This window comes from Bos mutus, chromosome 6 (assembly GCF_027580195.1).
Source record: "Bos mutus isolate GX-2022 chromosome 6, NWIPB_WYAK_1.1, whole genome shotgun sequence".
Lineage (NCBI taxonomy): Eukaryota > Metazoa > Chordata > Mammalia > Artiodactyla > Bovidae > Bos > Bos mutus.
The window spans coordinates 60,034,913-60,047,669 of NC_091622.1; the positions used below are offsets into that span (position 1 = coordinate 60,034,913).

The 12,757-nt window shown below is 42.0% G+C and overlaps 1 protein-coding gene across 11 annotated transcripts in view; it reads right to left on the reverse strand.

The window, feature by feature from the left end:
- Positions 1-12,757, reverse strand: part of APBB2 (amyloid beta precursor protein binding family B member 2) — a 381,482-nt gene that overhangs the window by 334,962 nt on the left and 33,763 nt on the right. Inside the window, exon 2 of one of the 11 annotated variants that reach the window (XM_070372312.1) lies at positions 4,612-4,648. The exons of the other annotated variants lie outside the window; for them this stretch is intronic. The gene's annotated coding sequence lies outside the window, so the exon portion shown is untranslated. The remainder of the gene's footprint in view (positions 1-4,611; positions 4,649-12,757) is intronic. 11 annotated transcript variants of the gene reach the window in all.

Below are 12,757 nucleotides of genomic sequence, written 5' to 3' on the forward strand. Positions count from 1 at the left end.
ACATTTTGGGGGGCATGTAGGTGAACTCCTTCAGATGATCGGTATCCTCAGTCATGGGATAAACAGATACATAATACATACACAATACATACAAAACTGCTCATGCATCTGATACTTTGAATCTCACGAAAGCTAGCGGGGGTTGCGGGGGCGGGGGGGGGTGGTGGTGGTGGTGATATTTAAGCAAAAAAAGCTCTCTTAATTTAATCCCCTTGCCAGACTAACCAGCACACCCCACTCCCTCTCCACAGCACAATGACTAATGTTTCAGCACACCAGCAGCTCACAGCTAGTAGGAGGCGCTACTAGAGCCCAGGGCTTCTCCAAGGATGGTCCAGAGATAGACACCAGTCTGCAAACTGTTATCAGCTACCCAGGAAATGGAAAGTGAGCATTTACAATAGAAATGTGGGTAGTCTTCAGACACAGTTGCCACACCCAAGTGCATGAATAGCAGACTCATCTCAGTGACCAGTTTTGGTGATGACGACCTTGTGAGGCAAGTTGTCAAGTGCTGTAGAACCATGGGATCACAAGTGATAGTTTAAGTTTACCTTCTCAACGGTAATGTAAGTATATTAAAATCGAAACCCACTTCTTTCATTGAAAGATCATTTACATTTGACCATAAATTTAAAGAACAAGTTGGATTTGGCTACTGAGGAAAAACTGAAGTTGAATTTTGACACAAGCATCACTTGCTTCATTTTGGAGAAAAGTGAAAAATAAAGATCCTGAGCTTGCTGAAATTGCTTTGTCTTTCTTCATCCTCATCAACATCCCTCTACAAGGCCAGTTCCTCTACCATGGGTGTTACTAAAACAAAATCATAATCAATTGATATATACATTATTCATTAACTCTGAGACAAGCTAGCACTAACCCAGCCTAGAGCAAATAGGTTAACAAGCAAGAGTAAGTTCATCTATGACATCAAAAATCTTAAAACACTGATTACATCCAGTGAACCAGTGAAGTTGCTCAGTCGTGTCCAACTCTTTGCGATCCCATGGACTGTAGCCTACCAGGCTCCTCCATCCATGGAATTTTCCAGGCAAGAGTACTGGAGTGGGTTGCCATTTCCTTCTCCAGGGGATCTTCCCAACCCAGGGATTGAACCCAGGTCTCTTTACCGTCTGAGCTACAGGGTTATTTAATAAGGAGAATCACTTTAGTCATAATTTTCTGTTCAGCTATAACTGGATTAACAAATTAACAAGCTATAGTGAGTTGTTATGTGAATTACCTATATTCATGCTTTTTTTTTGAAGGAGATGCACAGATTTTGTAATTTTCTTTCCTATATTTGCTGTGTTTATATTTAACAAAATGTAATTTTATTTATGTTGTTTCTAAAATATTTTAAAAAAAACCTAAGGCTTGCATAACTTTTTTATTTCTTTCCTCCTTTTTTTGTTAATAAAAGAACAAATCCATGACAGATTGAAAATAAAAAGACTAGACCTTCACCACATATAGGTTGAGAAGCAGAGGTCAGCCCCCCAGTAAAGCTGTACCTTTCTCTAGGGTCAGATGTGTTCACGTCTGTCTATGCTAGTTGTTCAACTGTATGTAAACACATAATAAACTGTATAAAAACACATAAAATATGAGCTCAGAAAAATGTTTCTATGAAAATGAAGTTGCATATCTGAATACTGTGGAGTAATTCAATGAAAGAGTAACACTAAAATAACTGCTGTCAAATTAGGCATGAAAAAGTGGCAAAGGATGCGGAGGCAAATCAGAAGAACCTGGAAGAATTCTAAACTCATAGCTCACAAGCATCCTAACACTCTAAAGCAAGCCAAACTGAAAACCAGGTAGACTAGGCATTGCAGGTTATGGTCCATGTGCCAAAAAACACATGGAAACCACTTATCAGGCCCTACTTCAGAAATTAGCAACATGGATGTACATTTATATGTCTAAATTTAAAATATAAGATATAAATAAATGTAATGTTTTTTACACTTCTCCACTTCGACTGAGCAGCTGCTGGTCATAAGAGCCCCAGATAAAACAGCTTATCCTATAAACACAAAATTCTGCACTGAATATTCAAGAGATTCTGACCTCCTGGCTCTATTACTGAGACATGACCGGTAGATGACAAAACAGGGACAAAATACAATGTATAGAAAGACACACCAGTCACAAAAAGCATAAGGAGTCCAAAGAGAGATTCTAACCACATAAAGAAAATGAAACAACTTGTGAAATTGCAAAGCATATGTCTCTTTTTTAGTAACACTCTTATCCATACTGCATTCCTGCAGAGAATGTGCTTTTTAGCAGTTAACAGCATTAACCAGGAGAAGGCAATGGCACCCCATTCCAGTACCCTTGCCTGGAAAATCCCATGGATGGAGGAGCCTGGAAGGCTGCAGTCCATGAGGTCACTAAGAGTCGGACACGAGTGAGCGACTTCCCTTTCACTTTTCACTTTCATGCATTGGAGAAGGAAATGGCAACCCACTCCAGTGTTCTTGCCTGGAGAATCCCAGGGACGGGGGAGCCTGGTGGGCTGCCGTCTATTGGGTCGCACAGAGTTGGACGCGACTGACGCGACTTAGCAGCAGCAGCAGCATTAACCAAATAAAAGCAGAGCCCTAGGGGGACTTTTTTCGAAAGGTCAAGAAACAAATGCAGAATCAAAAAGTAATATATAAAATTCCTTTATGAGATACTGCAAAACATTTTCCTCTTACTATTGTTAGGTAGGTAGAATAGGGAAAAGGAGTCCAAAATGGCGGTGGCTAAGACAAGGAAGGTCAAAGGAAGGTCGGAGGACCAGAGTGAAGACTTCAGGCAGAACAAACAGCACTCCTGGCTAAGCCCAATTTGCATAGGGCAGGCCCAGGTGGAGGAAAACACATATAAAAGGAGGAGCCAAACGCTCGCTCTCTCTCTCTCTCTCACTCTCCTGCTATCTTCTAAATAAAATAGAGCTGTAACACTGATTTGCCTAAGAGCTATAACACGGTTTGTCCAAGACCCAAGAGCTAATGTCCGTCGCTCCAAATCTTTATTGTGACGAGACAAAGAACCGAGGAACGTACACTCACGTGACACTATCAATACAGAAAATTGTTTTGAAACATACACCAAACTAATCCATGGCCACAGGTTTAGCTTAATTCTGAATCAAACTTTTTGGAGCTTATCCATGGAATAAATGCAGGGGAGGAAAAAATAATTTTCCCTCCACATTTCTGAATTCTTAGCTGAAACTCTTGTAATAAAAGACAGATTAACAAGAAAGAAAAAACAAATAAAAACTCATTAACATATATACTTTGTATACATGGGAGATATCCAGAGGAAAATGAATAACTTGAAGAGGTGGCTTAGAATTCAGACTTAAATACCATCATAATAGGGAAAGGTGAGGGGGAAGTTAGCATCTTAGCGGAAGAATGAATGGGTCTTTAGAAGAGGAGGGACGAATGATAGTTTGTGACAAAGTCTGTCTGGGCCTGGTGTTGACTCCTAGTCTCCTTTCCCATGATAAGGGTCAATCCCTTCTGGGTGATGAAACTCCTGGGGTGGGGCTCTATGACAACTGAGTTCCTTTTGGAGGATCTGTTTTCAGGCAGATAAGAAGACAACTGGGACATGAGGCAGACAAAGCCTTCCCCTGCATTTATGTGGCTCAGAGCTTCCCTTGTGGCCCAGCTGGCAAAGAATCTGCCTGTATTGCGGGAGACCTGGCTTCAATCCCTGGGTTGTGAAGATGCCCTGGAGAAGAGAAAGGCTACCAACCCCAGTATTCTGGCCTGGAGAATTCCATGGACTGTACAGTTCAGGGGTCACAGAGTCAGACATGACTGAGTGACTTTCACTTTTCAAGGGCCTACAGTTCAAAATAATCAATATATCAAAGTGGCATCTTCAGAGGCGGCACGTCCTAAACTCCTCCAGTCAAATTCGGGGCTGCATATGCTACTACCCTCCACACACAAAGCACAGGCTATGGGGGGTGGACACCAGGTGCATGTTCCAGGCCCTGCCCTCCAACTGTGGCTCTGCCAATAATTAGCACCATGACTCTTAATTTTGGGGTCCCCATTTGCGATCTCAGGGAGTCAGCACCACAGGTGCTACCCATGCTAAGCTTCTATTACTGTGGAACTAAACACACCAGTGAAATGCAATGACGCTCTTATGGGCAATGAAAGGCAAGAGGCAAACATAAAATCCACTAGAGTGACAGATCTGGACACTCGCCGCCTTGGTTATGAAAAAAAGGAAAACATGGGGAGACATGTAGCCCAGATAGCAGTCTCCCGGACAACCAAACTTTTATAATCCCTTCTGGGAAAATGAATAAAACCACAATATAACTTCTAAAAAAATTTTTTTTGTTCGCGTTCAAATAGGTTTTCTTCCCTATTTTGTAATTAGCAAAAATTTATTTTTAAAATAACAAGAAGGAAGTATATTGAGACTAGGGATTCACAGTGGTTATTTAAAGACTGCTTTACTGGCATCTTTATCTGCTCATACAGAACATTAAATTAATTTTTTCTTTTTTAGCGAAAAGGTGATAATGAAGTAATTAGGAACATACACTCAGAGCTAGGTGGCCTGGATCCAAGTCCCACTTACCAGCTGTACATCCTTGAGTAAGTTTCAGTTTCCTCATCTGCAAAATGAGGAAAACATGGTCTCATCATCTCACACGGTTGCTGGGCATGAACAGGAGTTAATACACATACAGCGCTAAGCACAGCTTTTCTGCTCACACAAGAACCTACACAAGCGTTCACTAATACTTTATGGTGACTTTTTCATGGTTAACCAAAAATAGATGCTCACTAACACACCAAATGAAAACCAAACAAACATCAAGACCCTAGAAAACCTCACATAAAAATATCAACATTAAACACTTAAAACATTAAAATAACTCCAAGAATATAATGACATATATCATGTCCTATGATGGGTGTATGCTATATATGACAGTACCTTCACTTAAGTATTTTCCCAGGCTCCAATCCTTCATCAATTCATCCTACACTAGATGAAACTTCCGAAAGCAATGGGCTTAGGTCAGTCCCTCCAAGAACCTCGATGACTCCACACAGTACAGGGTAAACCCCAGAGCCAGACTAAATGAGCCGTTAGCACCGTGTACTTCACAATATCCACCAGTTTGTAATGGGTTATAATTATATACTTGAGTGTTTGGTTAATGCCTTTCTTATCACTAGAATGACTGACAGCCCAGGACATAGGCCTGCATTTTACCCACCACTGTCCATCACAGGCATGACCCGCTGTAAGTGCCATTATGTACGTGATGGATGACCCTCAGCATCCATCCAGGCTCACAAAACACCCCATTGGTACGACCTTTCACGGTTTGCAAAACACCCTCACATAAATTTTCTCACCTGAGTCTCACAGTAAGCCTTTAGGGAAGGCAGAGGCCCCAGAATTCAGAGTCACCGAAGGTCACTTTCAGTGTGCTAACTCCTAGTCTGACGTTCCTTCCAGAACATTCTCCTGAGTTAAATCCAATAAATCATACTAAGGCTTTGACCTCTCCTTGTACTTTTCAGCGTCTATGGTTTTTACTCTTCCCTTCTACCCATCTAAAACGTCTCCTGCCTCCTTTCCTGATTTTCATTCTTTATTAATAACAGTGATTGATGGGCAAATGCTCCACCTTCCCTCAGGTATCATACATGTTTCATTGCTAGTGCATGGACACCCGTGTATTTACTCACCAAAATGTTTTTCAATTGTATGGACATTTCAATATAATACTGAGCACCTACTAAGTGTTTGTGTGAAATTCCAATGAGAACTGCACAGTTAGGACACTCCTATCCTAGTGGTTAGAAAAACCACTGAAGTTTCTAGAAGAGAATAACAATGTAAATCAACATGCTTTAAAAAGCATACAATAGCTGCCACCCAACCTGAGATATCCCAGGTACCTTAGTTAATAAGGAAAGTAACTGCTAATTCCCACTAAATAGATTTTATCAATTTCTATACCATTTTGAAAAAGAATACAGATTAAATTAACTTACCATCATTTTAAAGAAAAATACTCATACAACGACATCCACAAGCCAAGTACCCCCAGGTCTACTCCACCAAAATGGTTTTTGTCCATAAGGTCTGTTACACAGTTAACGGTCCTTCTCAAACTCATCAGCTCAAAAGCACACACAATTAAAATGGAAACAAGAGATGCAGGAATCCTATTCCTCTGAATTAACAGCACAGAACCACAACTCTAAATACTACAGCAATAAACCTACAATAATCCTCGTGAAATATAGTATCAATTAAATGTTGGTGCAAGAAATGTAACGCAGAATTACTGCCGTATTAACACTCTCTGAAGATAAATCACCAAAGACTTTAAACAAGTGCAAATCGATTCTATGAATATTTAACACAGCTGGCTGTATTTAAAATTTCCCATGGCAGACATATACTGGCATCCAAAAGAGCTCCAAAGGGTTAAAAGTGAGAAATTATATATGAATTCAGAAAAAGGAAAGACAGCAGCCTGTGAATTTTTCTTATCTTGGAAATGACAATATTTTACAGCCTCAAGGGAAAGAAGACAAAACAGTATTCCATAGCGTTAACTCATTACAGGATTTAATAGAAACACCACCCAACTAATCCTTCCTTCCCATCTAAATTTCATTGCTGAATTTAAGAGTCCAATCTCACATAAGAAAGAAAGTTGCAAGAACACTGTAACAAGAGGAAAGGACAAAAACCTGAGATATTGTTTGTCTCAAGATAAAGGTGTGGGTCCGTGAATCTGTATAAAGCTGCATGCCTGTCTCCACCTCACTGTCTCCTAAGGACACAACTGCTTTCGAACACCATGGTACCACAGGTTTTGAACAAGCCTAAGCAAGCCTGCAGAACGGTGGGGTTGTGCTGGTTTTCTTGTTTGAGGGTCTTTAAAAGTAGACTGAAACTTGCCCAGGTGTTTTCTTTTATCTTCCAACAGATCAAGTGGCCTCCGCACACCGCCCCTCCCCCCATAAGTTTCTTGATCACTCTGCCTTTCCCACACCTTGACCATCTACAATGCGGTTGATTTATAAGTAAATCCCGCAGAGAAGCCATGACCAACCTCTAGAGAGGAGCCTCATGAGGAAAAACTTCCCTTTTATTATATCTGAAGCTCAGTTTAATTCCACTTCCCTCTTTTTTTTTTCCCTCTGTGAACTCAGTAGAAGGGAATAAATCCTTGAAAGAAATACAATCCCTTTTATCTCACAAAATAATCACATGTGCAAATTCTATAAGTTAATAGCTAATAGGTGTGCCCCTCAAAGGAGGGAAGACATCAATGATCAAATTTAATTCTCTCATCTGTGTTTAAAAGAGTCAGACCTAATTTGGCCTTATAGAAACAAAGCGTTTAATGTCTCCTTTGGTTCTGAAATTGTACCAGACTCCCTGAAAGTTTAAGTTCACACTTCACCTACATTCAATTCCCAGCAAGTGTATAGAGCTTTTCCTAATAGTTTCACTGAGTCATTGAGGGAATTGGAGTAAAACCCAAGGTCCTTCTGTTTAACTCCACTCTGAGTTGCCCTTTTAGGTCTTCTGCTCCCTTACCTTGGCAGACTGGGAAGATGAGATAAAATTCAAGTATGTTAATTATACTTTGCTCCTAATTCTTGATTTTAAGATATGCAAAGGAGAAAATTGCGATGCTACTAAAATTGTTTTTGGAGGTAAATTATCCTGCAGACTAATTATGTATAATTTCTTCATTTTCTTTATTCAAGCAAATGAATTCCAGATAAATTTCCTTTTAGGTCAAATTTTTCTTCTCTTGAAAAAATTCATGACTAAGCCTATATAACCCTAACACTGCCTTACTCAACCCTCAAGAACTGAGTATTACTACATATCCTGTTAGGAGGAAAGGAGCTAAAACTTGTCTGAAAGGCAGTAACATTACATACTTTGCCATGAAGTTGCTATTTCTGAGAAGAGCTAAGACTAAACAACCCTGTAAAAGAAAAGAGGAGGGAGCCTAAGAAGTATCGATACCTGACCTCCATCCTAAGATGATCACACAAAGGTTTTCCATTTCTAGCATCCTAGTTACTCTTCATCTCTGCTGTCAACACGGGCCCTCCCAGCAAGCTACTCATAAAATTAAACGCTGCCTGTGTTTAGCCTCTACTTTGTCTCTTCCGAGTTCACTCTAACCAGGCTTTCATCACTGTCATTCTCAGAACTGCTCTTGTCAAAGTCACCAATGGCCTCCATGTTGCCAAAGCCAGAGGTCAACCCGTTTCTTACTCTATTGGATGATTACTTTTGAAACACATTCATTACATGCCTTCTGAAACCCCTCTGCCCTCTTTCTTTGGGTTCACTTCCCACCTCACTGACTCCTCTTTTCAGGGCTCTCTCTGCTGGTCCCTTTCATCTTTGAACTCTGGATTCCAGAATCTCTCATACATCCAATTGCCTCCTCAACCTCTCTACATGAGTGTCTAACAGGCATCACAAACTTAAGTCCTAAATCAGACTCCTACTGTTACCACCTCACTGGCTCCTTGCAAAACCCTGCCCATCTCAGCAAATGGCAACTCCTTTCTTCCAGGTGCTCAGGAGCCATCCTTGCCTCTTCATTTGTTTCCTCTCTCTCTCTCTCCTTCCTCCTCACCACATCTAATCTACTGCGGTAACAGCTCTACCTTAGTATATCTTAAACCTCACAAATCACTACCACCCTCTCTAGCATCTGGCACAGTGAACAGCATCTCCTGCCTTGATTACAGTAATGCTTCTGCTTCCTCTCTTCATTCTCATCTCCACAAAAGAGTGATCATTTGTAAAAGATAAATTTGATTATTATATTATTAACCTGTTCAAAACCCTCTAAGGGCTTCCCACCTGCTATGGGTTGAAGTGTTCCCCCACCCTACCTCACGAATTCACATGTTGACGTCCTAACCGCCCAATACCTTATTTGGAAAGATGGTCATTGCAGATTTATCAGTTAAGATGAGGTCATTAGGGTGGACCCTAAATCAATATGACTGGTGTCCACATAAGAAGGGGAAATTTGGACACAAAGACACACACACAGGGAGAACCCCACAGGAAGGTGTGGGTTGAGACCTGCAAGCCAAGGAACACCAAATATTGCCAGCAAACAACCAAAAGCTAGGAGGGAGAGATGGAGCACAGACTCTCACACCACCATCAGAAGGAACCAACCCTGCAGGACCCTGATGGACTCATGACATCCAGAACCATGAACCAATACATTTCTGTTGTTCTTCCACCCAGTTTGCGGAACTCTATTAGAGCAGCCTGAGCAAACTAATACACTATTTCACGCAGCATAAAAGGTGAACTCCGTGCGATGGCACAAAGGTCCCACATGACTGTACCCGACTCACACCCTGGCCCCCTTGATGTTCCCCCAATAGGCCAGGCGCATGTCTCAGGGCCCCTGCGATGGCTCTTCCTGCAGCCTCTCTGCTCTGCTCCGGTACCAGCAATTCTTTTAGATGTCTGTCTCAATGCCTCCATAAGGCCTTCTCCTCCCTCCAACACTCTCACTCCCCTCACCAAGTCTTGTCTTTCTCCACCATTGTGTCACCTCCGGAAACTTACTTACTGTGACAGACTGGGAGAGCCACTGCTAAGAGCTGCAGAGCAGCTGCAGGCAGAAGCACTCCAGGGCCCAGCTCCTCGGTGACCAGAGAACGTCCTGCCGGAGGCCACACCCCTTCCGGGCAGCCACACCAGGTAACACACCTGAAGGTAGCGAGCTCATCGCTGATGCCTCAGCTTGTCAGGCAATCCATGCTCACTCCAGGGTTCTCAGGCAGGCTGGTGGAGGCTCTGTCAAACCTGCACCGCAGCTCAACCTCATCCTCTGTCCAATCCTGTTTCCACCCCCTTCTGTTCACTGTGTGGATCCCAAGTCAACACCTTGTTCCCCAACCTCCAAATCAGCGCCTACTTCAAGAAAACCCAACCCTGAAGCACTTACCTGCCTCCCGCCACTTGAGTATTATCTTATTGAGGGCAGAGAGTTTGTATCAATGTGTCCCCAAAGCCTAAAACACTACCTAGTAGGAACAGGAAATAACTGAATGGGGATGGTGGAAGGAAGAAAAGGAGAGGAAAAAAGAAAAGGAGGGAGAGAGGGAAGGAGGGAGAGCACTGACTCTGCGGATAGGAGACTGCTGCTGCTGCTGCTAAGTCGCTTCAGTCATGTCAGACTCTGTGCGACCCCATAGACGGCAGCCCACCAGGGTCCCCCGTCCCTGGGATTCTCCAGGCAAGAACACTGGAGTGGGTTGCCATTGCCTTCTCCAATGCATGAAAGTGAAAAGTGAAAGTGAAGTCGCTCAGTAGTCATGGACTGCAGCCTACCAGGCTCCTCCGTCCACGGGATTTTCCAGGCAAGAGTACTGGAGTGGGTTGCCATTGCCTTCTCCATGGATAGGAGACTAGCCCCTGGATAAAATCTTAAGATGGTCATTATCTGTCACAAAGCAAAAGGAATACATACAATTACAATGAAACTGTGCATGAGGTTTCCAAAGTGCACGTGGCTGTTTTATTTCAGAGAAACTTAAAAAATTTTGTGTACAAAGTCTCTGAGATTCACTTAGTATCTTTATACTCCTGACTCCTCCCTTCCTCCTAGGATTTTAAATTTTGCAACCTCAAGGTCTACCATCAAGAGGATTTCAGGACCCAAACCTTTCAGGTAGGAAAAATACTGTGTAACTACTGTTCAATAGCTTTGTGATATCTTATATGTTAATTCTTAACTCCCACTAACAAGAAACTCTGCTTGGCATTTGATGGATATAAACAGTGTATTATAGCCTTTCTCTTTATTGACTGTGTCTTATTTCAGGCCTCACTCTCTCTCTCTCTCTCTCTCTCTCTATATATATATACACACACTTTTTTTCCCCTCAGAGAACTGCCTTTCACGTTATTGCAAAACTAATTGCATTCAGCTCTGACAAATGACATAAAATATATTTTCCATGCTCCATAATTGGCTACTTGTTTGGACCCAAATAAGGCTGATTTCCACCTGGTCACGTACCTCATGCCAATTCAATCAGGAATATGTGAGGTTTGACTACAAAGTAACAAAGCTGAGAGGGTTGTGTGTGCTTGATTTATAGAGTCACTTCCATTTCTTTACATATCATTGCATAATGGGATTCTAAGGGGAAAATGTAAAGACATGTTTAACAACAAAATCACCTCTAAACTAGAGCTACTATCACTCTACTGGTCTGAATTACAAATGGATTCAGAATACTGTGCTTAGAGCACAGAAACGTCATACACAGTTGTATGTACACATAGATAAACATAAATATTCCATACATAGAAATATTTTATAACCATAAATATGAATAACAGGGTCCTCCCAGTCAAACCTATCTAATTTCATCAACCTTCTGAAATTACATCTTTCACTGAAGCAGCCCCAGGGCACAAATGCAATAAGATAACATTAATTAAAATACATAAAACCATCCAGGAGTAGCAAGGAATATACTATCCAATTTTTTAAGGGTAGAAGTTGAACCAAAAATAGTAATCAATGTTTTGCCAGCTTAAAAAGCTAAGTCTTACATAGTGCCTGAAGCTACAACTCTACCAGACTTTCTCCAAGGTAGAATAATAATAATAATTAGCATGTTATTCATCCGTCTGGTATGCACCTAACTTGGCAGTGTACATGTGCACACTCATTTTGCAACCACAAGCTTCAGTTCTCTGCTACCTACTGGCCATTAAGCAGAATCTGCGAAGTTCCAAAATACAACGTGCCATCCCCAATCACTATGCCAACATTCAAAGCACACACAAAAAATGGAGATTCTTTGCAATCCTAATGAGACCCTCGTAACTACTGCTGCTGAAGTTCAGCTCTCCACTTCATGACATCTGGGGACTGAAAAAAGAAAACAAATTCCTAGGACATTTCAGAAGACTGGCCATTCCTGTTGATGATCTACCTAGATAACGCAAAAGAAAAGAATCTTAAAGAGGCAGGAAGGTTTCCAGCTCTGGTGTCTGTGGGGACAGTCGTGCTGCTCACCATGGCAGGGAACACAGCAAGTCCTAACAAGGTTAAAAAGTGCTGGCATCACACACGGCTGGCAGGGATGTAAACCTGAACAACCACTTTAACAGACTCCATGAAGGCTGGACAACCCAGCAATCCTACGCCTAAGAACACACGTGGCAGAAATGCACGGTACGTGTCAAAACCGTATACAAGAATGCTCACGGCACCATTATTCTCGACAGCCAACAACTGGGAAACCGAATGTCTGTCAACAGTCACGTCAGTAAGCAGAAGTATATTCACACAATGGAAGACCACGCACAGAGGAGAAGAATGAACTACTGCGACTCACAACAACACGGGAGGCTGAGCACTAGACCACCCATATGAAAGAGGACATACTGTGTGACTCCATGTTTGTGAGGTTCAAAACAGAGAAAACGCAGCCACAGTGACAGAGGTACAATGGGAGGGGTCTTCTCTGAAAGAGGACAAGAGGGAAGTGGCAGAAAGGATGGAAGATTTCCCATCTTAATCTGACTAATGGCTACACAGGTGCACACAAATGGAAAAGCTCACCCAGCAGTTCACTGAAGGTTTGTGCACTGCCCTACAAAGAAAGTGTCAGTCGCTCGGTCACGTCCGACTCTTTGCGACCTTACAGACTATAGCTGCCAGGCT